General features: G+C 47.0%; 1 long non-coding RNA gene across 4 annotated transcripts in view; it reads left to right on the top strand.

Moving 5' to 3' along the window:
* Positions 1–16,112, top strand: part of LOC140620840 (uncharacterized) — a 159,231-nt gene that overhangs the window by 71,562 nt on the left and 71,557 nt on the right. For all 4 annotated transcript variants that reach the window (XR_012020570.1, XR_012020572.1, XR_012020571.1 and 1 more), the window contains exon 3: positions 11,571–11,675. This is a non-coding gene — a long non-coding RNA (uncharacterized lncRNA). The remainder of the gene's footprint in view (positions 1–11,570; positions 11,676–16,112) is intronic.

Below are 16,112 nucleotides of genomic sequence, written 5' to 3' on the forward strand. Positions count from 1 at the left end.
CATTCTCTCTCTTTTTATTTTTTTTTAAGATTTTATTTATTTATTCATGAGAGACAGAGAGAGAGAGAGAGAGAAGCAGAGACACAGGCAGAGAGTTAGGGAGCCCAACGCGGGACTCGATCCCAGGACTCCAGGATCACCCCCTGGGCTAAAGGCAGGAGTTAAACCGCTGAGCCACCCAGGTGTCCCCTACTGACACATTCTCACAGCCACCTCAATGCACTTGAACTTGGACTCACAGCTGGTACTCATCCTCCCTCTCTTCCTTTCTCCATTCTAAATACCTCTCATTTTCTCCATCACCTTGGCAAGTCCTGATGGCTCATGTAGTGGTATGACCAAAACTGTCATTCCTGGGAATACCTGAACCCTTGATAACAAACTCTTTTCAGGCTTGGGTTGGTGCTCATGTCTGCTTATAGCTAGGGAGAAGCCAAGGAGTACCAGGTGATACCCAAGTGGATTGCTTGGATTCACACATACTCCTCTGTGCCCCCATCATGTAAAAGCATCTCTCTGTTCTCCAGATTATCAAGGTCAAGAGCCCCAGCCAGCATAATGATTTCTCTCTTCTCCTGCTGATCCTTGGCCATGAATTCAAAACACTGGTGGCAGCCATAAATTATAGTTCAATGGGCTGTTTGTGGTGTCCCCTTTGGGAGACCAGGACCTTCAACAGGGCAGAGTCCAGAGCTGCAGGGACAGGAAGTTCAAGATCTCCAATGAGTCATTAGGAGTGATGGTGAGTGGAGCCACTCACTGCTGCATCTACCCCTTTGGTTCTTAAACTCATGTATGTTTCCTACTAGAGACCGTACCATGTAGGCGCCTCTGACTTAATAAACATACTACATCCTAAAGGACACACCCTATTTTTTCTGAGGGTTTCCTCTGAGTTGACACTTGAGCTGCACCTTTAGAAGCCTGTTCCAGGAGGTAGGCTAATCACCAAGTCAGCTGCCCAAGCACATATCCAATTAGAGAATGACATGCCAGTCTCTGCACTCTGCAAGTTCCCCCAATTTTCATGAGTGACTTGACTAACTTCAGGGAAGGTGTTGTATTATCTGTAATTTACTTTCAAACACTCTACCATACATGGTATGATATATACGTGGGTGCTGGCGTTAAACTCTGGGAAGCTAGTCAACGTTTAGAGTACACTAACCAGGAGCCCCCACTCTCACAATGGTGAGTTTGCATCTGAGAACTCTAAGGTCACAAAAAGCCTTCAGCCCTTATGCTAGATGACCTCCAATACATTTTCCATCCTCCACACTGCCCAGGGTGGGCCCTAAGAGCTGACGTTGGTGAGAGGTGCTAACCCAGCCTCTCTGCCTCTGGCTTCCTGTAAGGTTCAGCTGGCGGAAGGCAGAACAGATGATTGCCAGCTGGAAGGATGGAGAGGCTGGGGTGTTTATCCCTCTTTCCCACCCACAGCCCAAGCAAGCCCTCTGAATCAACAGTGGCTCCTTTCCTCCACGAAGGTTCCAGTTGCTGCTGAGCCGCCCTCCGTTCAGCTACAGCTCCCTCCAGGTTCTGAACAATTCTTCTTCTGTCCCTTCAGGCTTTGGACAAGGATGGCAAAGCCTCTCACGGTTGCTCACTCTGGGGTGCTCCGGCTTCCGTTTGTTATTTCTTTTCACCCTGCCCTCACCCCTTTGTGACAGCGCCTTTCTAAACATTCTTTCATCCCCTTGTGTGAGTGTGCTGTTTTCTGCCAAGACTTTGACAATAGAAACACTTTTATCTCAGATCAACACTCAAAGATTTATTAATTAGTCTGGGGATTTTTAGACATGATTCTTATATTGGTGAAATGCGTGGTGTTCAAGATACGTGAATCAGTTGACTAGGAATGGTGTATGAGTGCCTCTGCCCTTGCACAGAGTATGGGAACCGAGAAAGTCCAAGAGCCTCTTCCTTCTGAATTACCACTTGGAGCTGGAGATCTACCTAACTGTTTAGCCCTTTAACCTGGGAATCTTGATGATAACTAGTCAGTTGGCTGAAACTCTCCAGCCAGTAGAACACTCTTACATTTGCCTCAAGGGAATCCAAGGACAGAGTGCAGGGACTTTATCAAGTTCACAGGCAGGTTGGCTGGTTTTTTTTTTTATTATTATTATTTTTTGTTATATCTCCTTGCTTATAAAAGTCAGTATATGTGTCAGAACTTGGTTAGGACATCTAGACTGTAGAGTGAGACATGGTTCACCCTCTTCTATCTCAAACTATTAGAAGCTACCAATACTACCTGAAAAAACACTCCATCATTGTGAACCATCAAGCTGATTTCAGTCAGATCACAACAGAGAGATGTATTCGTCTCTCCTCCTTGATAAGGGAAGGAGAGAATCATTTTTCCCCAGACACCAGGCCTCCCCAGAGACCAAAGACCACAGTGGCACTGCCCTTCCCATGCCCTTTGTGGATTGTGTGTGGGAGGAGGGAGGAAAGTTTTGCCATTTCTTAGTAAGTGCTGCCCAGCCAGGTTCCCTGGCCCCTTACCCAATAGCTCTTTTCAGAGGCTGGAGTACATAAGGACTCTGTTTTCATCTCTGGGTCCTCATTACTGATTTGGGGCCCCAAGTGACATCAATATGTTATTATGAGCTATATTTACAAATGTAGCATTTCATTGGAGGTAATCTCCAGAGAGATCATATGGCTAAAATCCTCAAATTGTGGGAGAGGAAAAGAGGCCCAGGGAGGCTAAGTGACTCATCCAAGGCCACTGTCACTTGGTGGGCTGCGATGTAATTGGACCCAAATCACCCACCACATGCAGGGTTCTCTATGCACCTGAGGTGATTGTGCAGAAAAACTGGTATAATAAGTTCAAGGGCAAAGATTGTATGGAGGCACGTTGATCAATCACCGAGCAATCATTCTGTGTACCCAGAATTATGCCCAGAACTATGGGTCAGGTGAAGAAGAAGAGACATGGTCCCTCCTTGAAGAATTCACTGTCTGGTTGGGGGCTATCACTAAGCCGGGAAACAGCAAAGCACTAGCTCCCTAGTGTGGAATGGCTCTGAGAACGCAGGAACACAAAGAATGGTAATTTAGGAGATGGGTGAAAGGTGTGATCCATGCTCAGACATACCTGGTTCAAATCCTAGTTCTCCTTGTGCAAGCACTTAACCTTCCCAAGCCTCCCTTTACCAACTATGTGGGACTAGTAAGTCCCTGTGTCATAGAAGAGTGAAAATTCCATAAGATCTTGCTGCTAAATGCTTTGCATGGAGTTGGACTACATGGTAAATGCTCTGCTGGCTGATTAATACTAATTAGTTTATTTAGTAATCTAAAAGGAGAACCAACACCTTGCTTCTTGATCAAGCCTCACAGTACATCTGGTATTCCAAAGAGTTTATTTAGGGGGCCGAAAAATCTTGAAGATGCTAATTAAATGACTGAAATGACCTGCCAAGTAAATATGATCTAGAGACAGGATTAGTCGAGATCAACCAATTACGGTGGGATTACCTGGCCACTGCCATGTCAGGGTTGACTGAGTGTCACACAGTATTCAAGGAGCAGTAATCACCTGCTTTCCCACATACTTCCTCATCTTCAGCCTTTCAACTGGCCACAGAAGCAAGCACAGAGCTAGAAATGACCAAGAAATCCATTTTCAGAGTTGTCTTTGTAGGGCAACTGCCATGCAACTGTGTAGAAATGGATTACTTGTTCTTAAGGTCTCCGTTTGCTAATCTCCTTACCAGCTTCACAAATATCCCAAGATCAGGTTTAGTCCTAGATCACTCTACTGTAATGCAACTCCAAGGTGATAATATGATGAGGCCAGAGTGCACTCCTGTCCCTGAGTTCTTCATGAGTTAATTAAAAAGGTTACCTGCACCAGGCTACCTGCATGAATGGAGCCAGAAAGAGGACATTTGTCTGTCCAGATGTGGGACAAACATTTTGATATAAGGAAAATTAAATAGAATGTTCCAGAATCCCAAAAATGTAACTTTGGCTCAAAAACCACTATTTTAATCTGAAAGATGTTTTCACCAGAGAACAAAGCCTTAATCTGGTGTAAACACTGTCTGAACCCCCATGGTTCAGAATTAGTTTCAGGATATGAAACAAGTGAACTTTAGTTTAGTTAGGTCCATAGTCAGACTACTCATACATAGGAAGAATTTGCTGTTCTCTTAGTATCTGCAATGGTGACAAATCTGTAACCTTTTATGTATTTATTTTTAAAGATTTAATTAATTTATGTATTTGAGATAGAAGAGATAGCAAGAGAGAGCATGAACAGGCAAGAGAGGGAGAAGCAGGCTCCCCACTGAGCAGGGAGCCTAATGTGGGGCTTGATCCTATGACCCTGAGATCATGACCTGAGCCTAAGGCAGACACTTCACCAACTGAGCCACTTGGGCACCCCAGGCCTATAGCCTTTTAGACTGACTTGTACACTGACATGGATTTAACACAAGGAAATAAGAATGATATTTACTGCAAAGAGAAATTCCATCCCTGGATTTGCCCTGAGAGCTTCCTGACTTACCATCCATAAAAAATGGTGGATATAGCGGGGCGACTGTAAAATTTCTTTACCTTTCTTGCATGTTAGGAAATATCCCTAATGAAATGTTGGCAAAGAATGAAAAAATCAGTGTAGTAAATAAGCTCTATATACATGCACTCTACATATCATACCAATACGTGACACAGGTAGTTAATATTTATAATTGTGAGGCATTTTTCTTAAGAAGAATTGAATCCTTCAGAAAGAGTAGAATATTGTAAAGATAACAGGGAGACTCTTTATTATATTAATTTGCTTAACATCTTTCCCCCTCCGGTAGCACCTACACATTGGCTTTTAGAAAACTGCTTGGGGTAGAAGGGCTTTTAGGGTGAGTAGCAACTGGCCTCTCTGCTCAACCTCCCACAACCCCAGGCCTGCTCCCACAGCTAATTGCATTTGCTCACTTCTCTTTGTTTGCTTTTGGTGATTATTTCCCTATCTTTAACTAACAAGCTTACGCTGCTAGTTCTCATTTTATCAACTTGAGACATTGTCTGTTGACTTCCTGCCTTGGGAGATGTGGATTTGCTCCTGGACGCTAACCCTGTCCACTATCCACATCATCCCTGTTTCCCCTGCCATCCCCCTCACCCTCCTCCCCACCAAAGACACCACCGTCCAGTCCTCCACCAGCTGTCTCTGCAACTTTGAATATATACCTAGATCTCCATTTCTTGTGCTATCAGCCGTCCCTATCATCTCTTGATCCCATCAGTTTAAATGTGCCAAAAAGAAAAACAGAAAACAAACAAACAAACCCCGTAACATCTCCATGTTGAAAGTTCCATTCCAACATGGTGAGCAAGCACAGTGCTAAGACCATAGTAGGCACCGCATAAACACCCAGATAAGTGGGTGTCAGTCATGCTTGCCAACACCAAGTTCAAAAAACCAGGGTCTCCCCACAACCTCCTCATCCCTGGGAGGTAGGCAGCAAGTGGGAACAAAGCCAAAAGGCATTTCACAAACCTCTTTCCATGTCATTTAAGGAAAGAGCACCACCTCTACTCTGCATCCTTGCAGGATTCTGAAAGGTCTCTACATCTGCATTAAATTTTTAAAAAATGAGATTCAGTGCTCGCTTCGGCAGCACATATACTAAAAAATGAGATTCAAGAAAGCAAGAAAGAAGCATCACAGACTATCAGAGGGAAATGAGGCCAACATAGGGGATATCCTCGGGCTTCCCAGTTTGTCTGAGCTGTCCCCAAATTGTTTCTTTGTGTCTCTCTTAGAGACACAAAATGGCCTGCAGGGACTGTGGCATGAGCCTTCTAGCATGCTCTTCATGGAGTCGTAGGCTCTGTTTTGTCCTGACATGCATCTTTGCTGTGCGTGTGTGTGATACCTTCATGGAACTGCATAGAGCTTCTATCCAGGGATTCGAGGGTTTCAGTCATCTTGCTTTTCTCCTTACCCCCCATTATTGGTCCCTTACTTTATTGCACTAGATAGAGCCTGAGTCTCCCGAAATGTAGGCCAATTCACTCCATGACTTTGCTCGAAGATGTCAAACCCAGTGTATTGATCCAGTAGGTGTTTTATCAGAAGCCGGTTGTTTATGCTCTGACATGCACAGAGCTCTCTCTGTGACCTACTTCCCACCAGATGCTGCAAACAGCTGCATTCCAGAATTTAATATAATGGTTTAGGAGTGTGACAATCCCAGACTGCCATCTGACACAGTCAATTGAGGAGAGAACCCCTCCCATTTTTCTTATTTGACAGGAAGAGAAAGCAACAGTTCAGAGCAATTCTGTGCCTTCTTCTAGCATGCCCCGATTTGCTAACTTTTCTTACCCTTGAATGGACCTCTGTTAATTCCACGTCTAGAATGCTGGCCTCCACCTGCCCCCAGTGATAACCACCTCTGAATCCCTTGATCCTATGAATGAGCCACCTTATTAGGCAAAAGGGACTTTCAAACATGGTTAAGGACTGGGGAGATGGGTAGATTTTTCTGAATTATCCAGATGAGTCCAATCTGATCACATGAATCCTTATAAACAGAGACCATTTCCCAGTGGTTAGAAGGAGATGTGACTGTGGAAGGAAGGGGTCAGATCAATGCACCATGGGAAGGACTCAGCCTGCCATTACTGTTTTTGAAGATGGAGGAAGGGGGCCATGAGCCACGGAATGTGGGCAGCTTCCAGAAGCTAAACAAAGGGCAGGGAATCAGTTTCTTTCAGAGGGTCTACAGAAAGGAACACAGTCTTACCCACACCTTGAATTTACCTCCGCATGACCCATTTTAGGCTTTCGACCTACAGAACTGTAAGATCATGCATGTGTTGTTTTCAATCACCAAGTTTGCTGTGATTTGTAATAGCAGTATTAGATAACCAATACACCGCGCTCGTCCAGATTGGCATGCCCTTACAAGATACAAAGCCAACCAATTCTTCGTAACAGCTGGGCACTTGAGAATTGCTTATAAATCACATATGGGGAAATCTCAGCTACCTGGGACTTTTGCAAAATATGTCAAGGTGATGATACTGGAGTTTCTCCAAACAGTTCAGGATTTATTTATGTAAGACCCGAAACATTTTTTTACTTTATTTTTTAAAAGACTTTATTTATTTATTTATTTATTTATTTATTTATTTATTTATTTGAGAGAGAGAGAGAATAAAAGGGGTAGGGGCAGAGGGAGAAGCAGACTCCTCGTGAGCAGGGAGCGTGATGTGGGACTTGATCCCAGGACCCCAGGACCATGACTTGAACTGAAGGCAGATGCTTAACTGACTGAGCCACCCAGGTGCCTCAACATTTTTTATTTTAAACATTTCGTAAGATGAACATTCGCAACTTTTAAGAAGTTTAAAATTTAACATTCTAAGTTAAACATCCGAGTTTAACATTTTAACCTTTAGGAAGATTAAATCCTTTATAAATCATATGTATATGAATATATAATACATATATATATAAAAATACATAGACACGTATTTCTTCATATACACAGATATATACATATATATTCCTTTCTATTTAAGCGGAATACATTAAACTTTCTTTAACATTTTTTTTGCAGTGCGTGGGGGGATTTCCTATTTTGAGCATTAGTTATTACCCAATATTATAGCATCACTGTGTGGCTGGCTAAGTACTGAAAAACTACCATATGTAGCAGATTTTCTAGAATGATCCCAATTTTAAATATTCTGTCTCCCTTTCCTTATATTGGTCAAATGACCTTTCCTGATTTTCTGCTAGGACCCTGGTCCTATAGCTGTATGGCTATTTGCCCTCAAAATAATTGGCCCCAAGCTACTGTGCAAAAGGGAATTCTAAATCGTGTGTTCGCCTTGAATAGATTAAAAAGAAATAAAAATATTTTGCAGTTTCCTGTATGTTACCTTTCAGCCCTGATGAAGGATTTTCTGCCCCAACCGTTTAGTTAGTTGTGTCATCCTTATTGGGCTGCTGGCATGGTGAGAGTAAGAGGCCTCAGGAAGTTAACTGGCAGTCCTGCCAAGCAGTTGATCTGTAGCGGGGCCAACGGGAAAACTCAGAACCCCTGACCCTTAGTCTCACTCTGTTCTTTGACCCGGTGGATCTACTACCTTGCTTTTGACTTCAATAGCAGCCCCAGCGTGTCTCCCAGAGGGGTTCCAAGACTAGAGCCACCAACCAAACCAACCAGCGTGATTATGGTCTCCCTTCTCAAAACAATATTTCCTTTCCAAACCCAGTTGCAGAAAATCTAAACCAACACAGGCCTCCAAACTCCAACCACAACCATCTTCAAAAGGCATATGAGCTGTTGCATTCTTAGCAGTCTGATGGCAGCCACCGAAGTCATCACCTATCAGATGACTGAGAGAGGGGGCTCCATTCCAGGGGGTGATGTGGCTGGAACCAGCTTTGTACACAAGGCCTCCCAGCTTACAATCCTGGCCTCCCATGGTCCTATTTGATTAACTGAGCCACCCCTATGGTTACTAATCGCTGTTAATACAAAGAGGTGTCAACAAGCCTGTTGGATCGAATCTTGTCTTCCTCTGAATTTACTTAGCTTGGCTAAAGAGGGAGGGGTGAGGGAGTATGTGTGTGTGTGTGTGTGTGTGTGTGTGAACTGTGTGGGGTTGTGCACAGGTGTGTTGGTACGCACTATATGGGCACTCCTGTGTGTGCATGCTTCTGTGTGTGAGTGTGTCTCTGGGAATATGAATTATGTGCATGCATGTGTATAGTGCACATGCACTTGTGCATGGAATACGTGTCTCACACATGCAACCAAAGGGAAAACAGAGAGACACGGAGAGATGGGAGCCTCACAGGAAAAGAGAACCAACAGAGAAAGACAGAAAAGCAGACACATGTAGGGACAGACACAGAGAACAAGTGAGTGAAGGAAGCAAGGAGGGGGGAACGGGTGACAGAGGACAAAGGCAGGGAGAAGATGGCACACAAGACACAGAAAAGGAGAGACCAGGGGTGAGAGGCCCATGTCATTTCTGGAGGTAAGAGATGCCCTTTAGGGGAGGCGGTGGAATTGGAAGCTCCTGGAAGGTTGATGTCACTTCCTTGCTATTTTTCTGTCTTTTGGTCACAGGGCTTCTGCCCAGTGGTCCTATCACCCAGCCTCAGCCCCGGCCCGTGAGGCCCCGGGAGATGGAAAACCTCATTGTGGAGCTGTAGGTTTATTTTTTTCTGATAACTTAGCAACATCAAACAAAGGAAGTCACGCTAGTCCTCTGCCTCAGCAAGGCAAACAGTCGCTGCCCCAGCCTGGGTGCCTCCCTCCCAGCACACACAGATGGGGCCAGGAGCCAGAGGGGCTTGCAGGGTCCTTGGGGCAGAGGCCTGAGTCTGGGAACAATAAAAACCCCATCTGGCATTTAGTGCTGAGCAGTGACCAGGGAGAGGGGTTGACCTGGGAAGGGATGTGGCCCCAGCAGGAACCTTCTTATGCTTGTGGGACAGGCCATCTGCCTGGGGACTGCAAAGGGTCTCAGGCCCAGCTCCCCCACAGATCTGCATAATTTGTTTCCCTGTTTAGGCCTGGGTTTGTTGTTTATTTATTTATTTATTTTCATGTGCAGAAGATGGGAGTGGCGCTGGCTCAGTGGTTTCCAAAAGGTTCTGGGGATTCCAGCAGGTTCCATGGGGCTCCTTCGGGGTCTGTGGTTGGAGGGGAGGTGGTCAAAGGAGCAGCGAGTCAGGTCTCCCCACTACACTAACCTGAGCCACCCCACGTTTCTGTTCTGCTTCTGTTTGAAGACTGCTAAGGAAGAGCAAGCGTGGAGACCCTGGTGCTGGGCGATGCCAGTCCCAGCACTTGAGGACCTACCTTTCTACTCCAGAGGATGGAGCTGCATTACTGGGGCCCTGGGACAGAGTGGACAGTGCACTTGGGGAGAAGGGGAGGCTCATTTCTTTCATGTGATTAGGGGCTCTAGACTCTTCCTGGCTGGGCCCCAGCGCTGGAAACTCACCCCAGAGGCTGACTCCCAGGGACTGAAGGCACATCCGTGGGCGGGCAGAAGGAGGGGGGAGGGCACACCCCACCCTGAAGGGCATAGTCTCCTCACTTCGGAATTTCTGGGTGGGGCAAGCCATTATTTGACAGAGTATTCAGCCATAAAGAAACAAAGAAGGTACTTCCTTGAAATCATTGCTACCTTGATGATGACAAATCCTGCCAGAAAGCCAGGGGAAGTCCAGATGAGCTAATTGGTTGGGTTAGAAGGTCAGAATCAAGCTCCATCAGATGGCAGCGGCCGTGCCTTCCTGCCAGCTGGCTGCGTCCCCTGCGCCAGGGCCTTCCAGCCGGTCCAGTCCCGCCCGGCCTGGCCAACCTGGCTGGGGCCCACCCACTTTGTCAACAAGCAGATGCTGTCCCTCGGGATAGGGCATTGAGGCATATGCCATTTCTGGGCTCCCGAGCTGCCCCTGCTAAGGCCGCAGTGGATTGCCCACTGCATGTTCCAGAAGGATCAGAGGACAGGCAAGTGACTGGAAAACCAACCCTCCTCTGTTGAGTTCTCTTTTGAGCTTTCCCCTTGGATTTGGGAGCAATGAGGTGGGGGGACCTGCCTGTGTGCTGAAGCGGGAGTGGGGGCAGGGGAGGCATTCGCCATCAGACAAAAAATGTGACCAGTTGCTCAAAAGCCAGGTGGATAAATCTGCCAAATCAGTGAAACGGCATCCTGTTCCATCCGGAGGGGACAGCAAACACAGATGGACAAGGCTGAGTGGTAATTACATCTCCGAAGAAGATGCAAAATATTTAAATGCCTGCCTGGTGCCGATTCTTATCAGAGGGAATTTTATGATATTGGGTTTCACGAGCAGTAAACTCGTGTACCAAGTTGTTTTTTTCCTCCCTCTCAAAAAAAGTGCCGGGTCCATATTTTACCTTGTAGCAGGTAATGGCTCTGTTGCCTTTATGCAAATCATTGGCACCTTCCACTCGGGCCTGAGTTCTCCCCCCGGAAAGTTCTTCCCCACAGCTGTCTCCCAGCTAGGGAAATCTCTCCATGATTGGACCATAGTTTATTACCGTGTCAAGGGGAACCACTTCAGATGTCTAGCATGTGGGTGGTTTGCATACATGAATCATGCAGGTGTTAATGTTCTTCCAGAAGAACCAGCCGTATCCTTTTACCAGGCGAGGGCCCTCATTGCCAACCTGCCCAATGGGGAGGCTTGCCCTACCGTTGCAGGGGGTGGAGGTGGGGGAGGCACAAGGGCCAGCCCCCCACCCCCACCCCCAGGCCTCAAAGGACATTGTGACTGGACTGCTGTATGCAAACACTCCAGGGCCCTGGTGCCTCGGGTCACAGCTCTGACACCCATTCTCGCTCTGTCCTCCTAGCTAAGAGGTAGCTCTTAGGCTACCTCCATAAATCACGTGCCTCCAATTCCTGTCTCAGGCTCTGCTTCTGGAACCTCAGCAAAGACAGCACGTCCTATGTTGGTGGCCCCAAAGAGCTGGCATTATGAGGTCTTTCCCCTGGTGTCGTAGATGGCGCCCCAACCCAGTCTGGTTTCTGATTTCTTCTAGAGATTTGCCTGGGCAGCAGAGGCTGTTGGTGGAGGCTTGGCTCCAGCACAAGGAGGCAGCAAGTCGTATTGCTGGAAAGTGCTCTGCCGATTGACCTCAGCTTCAGTAAGTGAATTTTTCCTAGGATGCATCCACAAGGCAGAGCGGTTCAGATCTGAGTGCCACAGACTTAAGGTGACAGATGGAGGTGGACCCCATCACCTTGCACAGACATCTAAAGGGCTGCTGTGGATCAGGTCTCCTCTACCAAACCATAGCTGGGTCTGAGCCAGTTCTGGCTGCTGTAACAGAATCCCATAGGTTGCAGGGTGGGGGGAGGAGGTGCTTATAAACGACAGACACTTATTTCCCATAGTTCTGGAAGCTGGGCTTAGTAGGTATAGTGTCTGATGAGAGTCTGCGTCCCAGCTCAGAGACAGATGTCTTGTTGGTGGGCCCTTACATGGTAGAAGGGGCAGGGCAGCTCTGACGTCCCTTCTAGAGCCCACAAATCCCATTCTTGAGGGTTCCACCTTCATCACTGTGGGACCCAGGAAATCTAACAAAAATCCCCTACCCCTGGACAAGCAGAGCAGGACTAACTCTATTTTGTGCTACACCCGCCATCTCATGTAAAACCCCCCACACGACCTGCCTATTGTTTAAGGCACTCCCTCACCCTAGTTTAGCTATTAAGCACACCCTTATCAGAAACTAGCACACGTAGGAATGCGGGACCTCTGACCTTCAACCGCCAAGGAATGAAAACCCCTCTTTTGCCTGCCAAACCTGCGCGCCAATTCTAACCAGAATAATAGGCTAGTTAAAATGGTCACTATAGGGTGAATCGTAATTCACTTGGCCACCTGCGTGTGGACCGACATGACTGTGCAAATTTCTACGTATGTTATAATCTCATTGGCCACGGACCCCTGTAACACTACTATGCTTCTTAGTCTCGGGGTCCAAGTCCCTGCTCCGCCGTGTTGGGTATAATTGGACCCAAGCTCGAGCTTGTAAATAAACCCTCACGTACTTGCATCGGCATCGGCTCCTTGGTGGTTTCTCGGATTCGCAATCTTGGGCACAACAATCACCTCATTACCTCCCACTGGCCCCCACCTCCGAACACCATCACAATACGGAGTAGGTTCCAACACAGGAATTTGCGGGAGGGGGCGGATGCAAACATTCACTCTATGGCAGGCTGTCTTCTGCCACTTCTAGAGAGTTAGTCCTTTATGTTGAAACACAATGTGACTTGTTATATTGTCAGCTGTTAGCAGCTTTGTGTGAATTAGTTTGTTTCAGAATCCAATGCGACAGTTGGTCCAGGCCGCTTCGGACAGAATGGGGAGGAAAGTCAGGATGGAAATAAAGGCTTGAATGAGGGTGCCTCTGCCATAGGCCTGGGTGATGCAATGGGGCTGTTGACAGGGCAGGTTTCTCCCTGGATATGCAGACAATATTGGTGGCAGTAGCAACAACCCCAGTTTCAACATAGTTCACAGTCACACACAGTCACAGACACATAGTAGGATTTAGAGATGTGTGCTCCTCGACAAAAAGATAAATACTGTAGGATTCCACTTCTGTGAGGTCAAACCCCTAGAAATGGAAGGCAGGCCGGTGGCTCCCAGCAGGTGGAGAGGAGGGAAATGGGAAGCTGTCGAGGGAGCATGGAAAGATTCTGGAGATCGGTTGTGCCGCGGTGTGAATATACTTAATACTACTGGTACGTACGCTTACGATGATGAAGCTGGTAAGTTTTATGTTATGTGTGTTTTGCCACAATAAAAAAATGCTCTTCAAAGACAATTTGGGCTTTTTGTATAGTCGATCCTCATGTAACAGTCAACTGATTGTTGACTTGATATTTGCAGAGCATATTCCTGTTGTGAACTCTCAACCTAAGAGAGAAGCTCAGAAAAACAAACACAAATGAGCATAAAGGGCCTGAAGACCCTGAGAAGCTGCTCCCCAGTTCCGACATATTGAGGCCATCCCTAGCCTGTCCCCTCCCCATCTCCAGACTCTTCCCCACCATGGCCCTGCCCATACTTTGTCTCTCCTGTCCCTTCTTCCCTTTCAGTTTCCTTGAGACCTTTTGACCTCCTAGGCTGTTAACTTATGCCTTCCCAAAGTACATCTCTTTTGCTTCGCTCACTGGTCATGGCTCTCATCCACGACTTGATCAGCATAAGGCCTAGAGTTGAGAGTTGGATATTTATGGAATTCTTGGTCAGGCCAGGGAAAGGGGTAGGGGAGATTGGGGGGTTGAGGAGAGGGAGGGGTAGTGTTGGGGTGGACGTAGAAGCCGTCAGGGAAGGGATAGTGAGCACATTAAGGGACAGTGAATACACTTCCTGTACACTGTTGGATTTTTCCTGTCGAGTCAGTGCTTTTCTCTCTTATTTCTCAGATTCTGTGTGTTTGGGTCCTCGCTCATATTCTCATGAGAGTTGTGCAATGCAATTCAGTTCACCACATTCAACAGACCTTGTTGGAACCCACCGTGTCCACAGTGCCATTCAAAGGGTCAGAAATGGCATCTGCCCCCAAGGTGCTTATGGTCTGAGTAAAAGGAAATAATGACAAATGGAGGGTTCTTCCCTAGTCATGCTTAGCCTGGTAACACGGTCTTAGGAGAAGCTCTCACTAAACATGAAGGGGTCTCCAGAATATATGAGTTTATAAGAATGTGTCTCTTTTGCCCTACTTCTGATGACCAGGATTTCTCTAGGAGGGAAGTCTCTCTGACATTTGGGTCAATGTGTAAGGATGTCCCATGCATTCTAGAGTATTTAGCAGCTCTGCTCCCAGACACTAAATGCTAGAAGGATCTCTCACGCATTGTTGTAGCAACCTTCAGAAGTAGTATATTCTGTGTGCTTCCTGGGGGGCCATGTTGCTGGACTGAGAACCACTGGACTCTAGGGCAGACATGGATCCCTCCCCATATGTAGCTCCTATGTGTAGCTTCCCAAAGCATGTGACCCTAGAAACTGCCCCACAGCACTCAGACTCCAAAGACAATAAAAATGACAAAGAAGGGGTCACCTCGGTGGAATAAGTGCTCAGGAGTGGCAGGGGGTTATGCTGTGAGTTTCATCCACCCCTCACCCAAGCCTAAGTGGGATTTCCAGAGCACCCCTTCAGAGGTTTGACAATGTGTTGGTGTAGTTGGGAGACCCAGGGGGCTGACCTCCAACTCCATGGGCTGGGGTCTAAGTGCTGCAGGAAATTGGAAGGCCAGAGAGGACTCAGTGTGTCAGAGGTGCTGAGTGGGAGCCCCCTGCTCCCCACAGCTGTGGGAGCAGAAGAACTGCCATGAGGCCATCTAGGTTCTTATGCTCATTGACCAGCTTGAAGGAGTCAGGAGACCCAAGCAAGGGAGACTGGAGGTGTAACCTGGAGGAAGCCAGGAAGGCCTGATGAAGAAGGCCGCCGGAAATAAGGATCTAACCATCCAGTGAGGGAGCTGCAGGAGAGAGGGCCCAGCGGTCAGCTTCTGAAAGGGACCTGCCCAAGCATCAGCCTGGATTCCACGAGGCCAAAAGGAACACAGAGCTTAGGAGCTCCCATTGGAATAGGAGCCGTCTGCAGCCTCTGCTTCTCTTCTCTCTCCCTACCTCTTCCCACCCTCCACCCGGCAGGTGACTGAGAATAAAGATTAGAACTGTCCCCTCCCACCCTGGGGGGCACCTCGAGGGCCCAACTGGTTAAGCATGAGCTGGCTCTTGGTTTCAGCTCAGGTCCTGATCTCAGGATCTTGGGATGGAGCCCCACGTCGGACTCCACCCTCAATGGGGAGTCTGCTTCAGTATTCTCTCTCCCTCTGGCCCTCCCCCTCCATGTTCACCCTCTCTTTCTAAAATAAATAAATAAATCTTTAAAAAAAAAAGAAGATGAACTGTGCCTCCTCCCTATCAGCCTTCCCACCCAAAATAATGCCATACTGGGAAAGGAGGAAAGACTATTTCCAAATTGATTCCATGTGAGCCTTCAAGGGACTGTGGGATGTGGAGAGCCCTGAGCCACTACTGGAGTTTTCACCTGGCTGCAGGTGAGGATGAAATTTAAAAGACATGAGAGAGGAAGAGTTAAAAGTTGTGTTTGATCACAATCCCAATGTCTCTCTAGTTTAGGTAGGTTTCATATAATTAGTTTCAGAATAATCATCCTAATTCCCCCGTGCTCTGTAAGCCGCTTCAGGGGAACTCGGTCAGCTTGCTAGGAAGGCAGCAAAGACCTTGGCAATGGCACAGGTTTTAGAAGGGCGCCTCCCCCCCTACCCCATTCAGGCAATTAGGCCTCCCCAGTCTTCATTTAGATGAACAGTGCAAGCTTCTGTAATTACCATATTGTCGTCAACTGGAATGTCTGCCGGGGCTGAAAATCGCAATGTGTAATTTGTTGTGATTGGTTTTCATTGAATGGGATAGGGGAAAAAAAGTAAATTAGCCATAAATTTAGAGAGATGGCACATGGTAAAACTTTATGGAAACTGCAACATTAGCAGAGAAAAGGCTAACTCCCAAGAACACACAAGAGGAAAATTGT

Source organism: Canis lupus, chromosome 29 (genome assembly GCF_048164855.1).
Source record: "Canis lupus baileyi chromosome 29, mCanLup2.hap1, whole genome shotgun sequence".
Classification (NCBI taxonomy): Eukaryota; Metazoa; Chordata; class Mammalia; order Carnivora; family Canidae; genus Canis; species Canis lupus.